The following is a 5,925-nucleotide window of genomic DNA, read 5'->3' on the forward strand; positions in this document are numbered from 1 at the left end:
AAGAGCGGTGCAGCCAACCTGACTGTTTGGTATGTCGCTGACTCCCACTAACCACGGGGAGGGTCAAAGGTCGCCCATTCATTTCCACAGATGTTATTTTCCTGTTCTGTAGGCAACTGGATATCTACCGATCCCGCTGAGAGTCCAGGACCTCTGAGTGTTTCTCAGTCTGCAGCTGTTCTCAAAGTAAATGAAGCTGCTTGCAGAACAATGTTAATTTGTTCAACTTTTCTTTAATTTCTTAACCAAGCAGGCATGAAATTAATTGAAATGATCTCTTATGCCTCTAAAATCAATTAAAATTCTCATCATGATCAATAGATGGCACTCCTGATCCTTGACAGTTCTGCAAGGGTATCTGTGTACAGGAATAAGCTATAGCCACAAACTAAATTAGTTACAGTACAAATTCAAAATTTGTACTGTGACTTGACTTACTCACAGTTTTGGATGATTAAAAATGGTGCATTAAATGCATCATATCCTGAACAGTTAAGCATAACTTTCATCAAGTTACTCATCTTTTTCATCAACCTTATTCTGATTATCCTGTTGAGCAAAACAAACTGCTGCAGAAATGTTGTCTCTCCATCCTTCTTTCTCATTCTTGACTGCATTATTCAGACATCAATCACCTCTGTTTTATTAATGCAACAGCACCCTCTATGGCACAGCCTGTGATGTCCTGCCATACACCCCCCACCTTCCCAAAAAACATGCCTGGCTGCTTTTCTCTCCTGCTCTATGACTCAGTCTCTTCAACATACCCATTGGCCTTGTCTGCAGCAAATGGTGTAGATTAATCCATTTCTCTCTACATAGACTTCACATCACATGGCTCCTTCCCATTTTTGTGGCCTTTATAAGTATCATACACCTTCCTCTGAAGCAGTTGCAACATAAGGAACCTCACTGCAAGTCCTCAATTATCCACTCTTACTATTAAGTCACCTTTTCAGTGATTTTTGTGAAATTACATAACAATGTAATGTAAAACGGTGGCGCGGTGGTTAGCGCTGTTGCCTCACAGTGAGAAGGTGCTGGGTTCGAGCCCGACCCGGGGCCTTTCTGTGTAAGAGTTTACATGTTCTCCCTGTGTGTGGGTTCTCTGGCTTTCTCCCACTGTTCAAAGACATACAGCATTGGTTGATTGGTGTCTGTAAATTGCCTGTAGGAGTGATTGTGTGTGTGTGAGTGGTTGTTCGTCTGTGTGTTAGCCCTGTGAAGAACTGGAGACCTCTCGCCCACAGCTGGCTGAGATTGGCTCGTGAGCCTGTTTGGGACTAAGTGGTATAGAAAATGGATGGATGAGAAATTGATTTGTAGTAATTTTCTGGTTCTTTAATTCTTAAAATGTATTTCTGTATGCTATCCCAGTGTATATGTGGGCCTATTTGTTTGAAATGTTCTTGAGAATAAAATCACAATCAGCTGAATTTTTACACAGATGAGTAGATGATTGTTTGGCAGTGTGTTAAAGGATAAGGCCAGTCATTTTCTAGTATTTTCAGCAATATCCATACAAAGACTAAAACGGACTCTACTCACAATTAATGTCTGTCAGTTGTCAGTCCTGGATTAGCTTGTTTGTCTGTGTGATAGATCTCTGCTGTTGTTCAATAATGATTGAAAACACATCAGGGAAGCACACCACTGCGCTGGGTGACATTTTTCTTATTGAAAACCCAGACCCTCCTATGTTCCCCCAGAGGCTCAGAGCGGCCATAACTTTGTGAAGTTATTACAAGTCAGAGTCAACTGTGCATGTGTGAGATTTTGTGCAAGCTCTCTGCTTTGTTTACATCTCGCTAGCTCCTCACACGTGGGGTTTGCTAATAAAGAAGCGTCACCCAGCACAGCGGTGTGTTACACTGATGTTTTCAATCCTTTTTGAGCAACAGAAGTCTGTGGCACAGACAAAAAAGCTAATCCAGGACTGACAGACTGACGGACATTAACTGTGAGAAGAGGCAATTCATTGTCGGTTTTTCATTTCAGTTCAATTCAGTTTTATTTGTATAGCGCCAAATCACAACAAAAGTCATTATCGGGGCACTTTACAAAGTAAAGTATGACCTTATTATTCTTGTTCTTGTTCTTGTTCTTGTTCTTCTTATTCTAGAGGAATGTGGATTTAACAATCAACAGACATGACAATTCCATCCCTAAAATGGATTTTAAAAAAAAACATAAGAGAGAATTTAAAAATAAGGGGATAAAACAACCTTATAAGAACAGAAATAAACAATTAGCATAAAAAACTTTAGAAATCAGTATCACTTTAAACTGAATGATAAAATACTTTATGGGCTTGATGCACATCAGAGCAGTGAAAAAGCATTTTACCTCCTCCTAACATAATCGGGCCTCTCAGAGCCAGCTAGCCCATTAGACTGGGTTAATGCATCCAGGACTCCCTGCCATGCACTGCCCATCACTCCAGACTGGATCTGGTTTCACACAGAAGCCGCCTCATCTCTTTGTGCTCTAGGCAACTCTTGCTCCAGAACAATAACCCCTGAGACAGTTGCTCAGAAAATGTGCTTTTTCTCTTTCACACTGATAAGTTTGTGTGTTTAGTAACTGAGGTTACAAGGCCAAATAACGGTCTATACAGCATCTGTAAAAACATTTCTAAGATTTTACAAGACAGATATGTTGTTAAAAGAACAAGTTACAAGTGTAGGTGATACTCTGAAATGAATGGGGGTTTTTTCTACAACTTATACAATAAAGAACTTGTATATTCTATGTGAACAGTGACACGTATCAGATTCCTGTTTCTCTTCAAAATGTTAAGTGGATATTGGCTCAGTCAGAGGGTGAAATTGTTTTTGACCATGCCTGTGATCTTGGGTTTCACAGCTCTGCCTTGCTAAATGGACCGGGTGCATTAGGGGTAGAGAGGAGCGCGCTGCAGAGTGCTCTTAAAAGGCGAGGAGAGAAAAACAACTTGAGACAACGTCCCTGATTTTTTTCAGCCCGGCTGCCCTTCTGTGGAGGGACAGTGACATGTACGGACCACGTATGGAAGATTTCATACCAGGTTGCAGGGGTCGCATCAAAACAGTCGTCCTGATGGAGAGAGGGCAGAATGCATATGAACACTATGGTGACTGACATGAGGGTCCTCGTGTGATGGAGGGTAAAGGTTTTCCATTCCCTCTGTTTTGTTACAACTGTACGGAGTAAGATATTTGTTCTAATAGGCTGAGTATATCAGAGCAGTGGTGTTTACATTTGAGATATAGAAAACAAAAAATAAGTGCAGGGGTGAATTTTTGTGATCATTAACTTTTTACCATCTGAACTGTTGCTATTTTGCAAATATCTTAGGGCCTAAAGAACAATAGTATAAAAAAAAGAATTATAAATGTTTTGATTTTTTTCCTTTTTCTACTGGAAGTATATGGACCACGTTTTTCTGATTTTGTCAAAATGACACCTTTCCTATCCAGCTTCTCTAGCCGCTTGGGGAACACAAGTTGTGAACACATTATCACCCATTATTCGTTATCTGTACCACTTATCATGAAGAGGGTCAAGAGACAGACAACCACACACATCCATCAACCTGAGCCTAAGCAAAGGGAGAACATGTAAACTCCACAACAGGGTCAGCTAGGGCTCAAATCCGGAACCTGTCCTTTTTTTTTTTTAATATCACGGTCTGGTGTTTCTTAAGGAGGAAACGTGTCACCCAGTTCAGAGACAACTATGCAGGTCTATGGTACAGACAAATAAGCTAATCCAGTTCTGACAGATTGACAGACATTAATTATGAGTAGAAGCAATTCACTGTCAGTTTTAGTCTCTCTATAGGGGTGGTTGGAAATACTGTTAATATAAAAAATGGCTGGCCTTATCCTTTAAGTTACAATTCAAAACCTGGACAGAAACAGTGCCACATTCTGCAGACTTTCCACTCCTTTATAATTCTGTCTGTGTCCTCTTCTCGCTCAGAAACACACATTTTCTCTGACTTCCACCATAAGAAGGGTGACTCATTATGCTGAAGCAAATATGCCAATAGTGCACGCTTCCAGCCGGGTGTGTAAATTCCACACCTGTCCCATCATCCTCTCTCCCTCCCTCTCCTCCTCCCCTTACCCATCTCCCCACCCTCTTTTGTGCCTTCTCCCTTTTCACACACGCTCCCCCCCATTGCTCACCCACACTTCACACTGAGCAGCTTGAGGAGCAGAAAGCAGCACTGTCTCGCTAAGAGCATGCAACAGAAAACAGAGAAGCCAGCAGAGAGTGATCAACACTGAGGGCCTCTCTCTGTTGTCGCTCTTGTTTACTGACAGGTAAGTTGAGATTCACATCCTTTACAGGTGCTTTTAAAGCTAGATGCATGACAGCTGGTTTCTGTGTCTTCAGACTGTAAGATAGGATGCAGCAAACATTAAACCTTTATCAATGTGTATGATAATGTAATGCATTTATGTGCAGCTTTACAAAGGGAATATTTTTGTTGAATATGGCTGTACAGACTGTTTCATTCTGTCGCTCTTTCATTTTTTCTTTCTTTATCCTCCAATTCCATTCACATTTCCCCATCTCTGAAAGGTTGTGCTTGGTTCACCCTGCTAGACGAGACCATGAACCTGAGCAGAACAAGTCAGGAAAAGTTGAATAAAGTCATGTAAGAAGGCAATAGTGGAGGCTTTGTTATCCTGCTTATTTATTCCTAAGATGGATCATCACACTCCTTCCCCACAGGAGAGGAGGAGGTGTCGGGACGACAAAGGCTGCAGCTGCCTTTTCTTATCCTGAAGCCAGGTGAAAAATGACATAATGCTAGTCAAGCTCAGGTAGCTTCACTTGGACGCTGATACCCTTGAAACTAATCCAACTCTTGGGTTGTATTGACAAGATTTGTGCACAAGTGTGAAATCCAACTCACTTTGAGGACAAACCCTATAATGGTGGTTTACAACATCAATTTAAAAAAGTGATTAAGAAATTATAGCATTTGATTAGCTAACTCGGAAATATTGAAGATTATTTAGACAGAATACGTGAGAAACAAGTATAAAGAAAGGAAGGCTCCTGCACACTGAGTGGGACGAACATGAGAAAAAGTTGTTTTCTACTCAGTGGTGACGTCATGACACCACTGTTTGAGCGGACCAACAGTTTATTCTGAAAATTGAGCCTGTGTCCTGAGGCTTAGGCAAACTGTCTCAGTACACACAGCGAAGGTTAGTTACTCTTCACAGAACAACGAGGCAGCCGATATCTGAATTTAAAGTTTATAAAATCCCCAGTCACCATGAAATTTACATCTAGGTTATCAAACTTTCTAGGATGGTGTTGCCCAAAGCTGGTTTGACTGTTTTACTTTTCCTCTTTAGTCAATTGAATTGATCAGTGGTGAAAAGTAACTAAATACATTTACTACAGTTTTCTGCTGCACTGTGTCCTTCTACTATACTATGTTTCAGGAAAATACTGAACTTTATATGAATGAATGAAAAATGAAAACCAATGACAACTCATTGCCTTAAACACAGCTAAAATTTTCTGGTGGTTTATAACTGATATTGATAAAATTAGCTTTATTTGGTAACATGCATGTAGCATGATATCTGCATTCGTTTCTCCAGTGATTCAGGTTGGGGGGGACAGTGATGTCCCTGGCTGGGAGTAAATAAGGAGCACAGCTGAAGTTAGCTAAAGACACCACTGTGTGTGTCTCATTTTTACACAAAATAAACTTTTTAATCATGTATGGTTTATTATTTCATAAAACTAGAGGTTTAATTAACTTTTTACATGTATTTCAAACATGCCACCCCTCTCTGAGTCTGTGCCCCAACGTGGCCACCCCGTCCAAAATGTCCTAGATCTGCTACTGGGTTTGAGGAGGCACTGTCATTTTTTAAAGGCTTATTAACATACAGGTCATGAAACGAGCTA

This window comes from Monopterus albus, unplaced genomic scaffold (assembly GCF_001952655.1).
Source record: "Monopterus albus unplaced genomic scaffold, M_albus_1.0 scaffold14.1, whole genome shotgun sequence".
NCBI classification, from domain to species: Eukaryota; Metazoa; Chordata; class Actinopteri; order Synbranchiformes; family Synbranchidae; genus Monopterus; species Monopterus albus.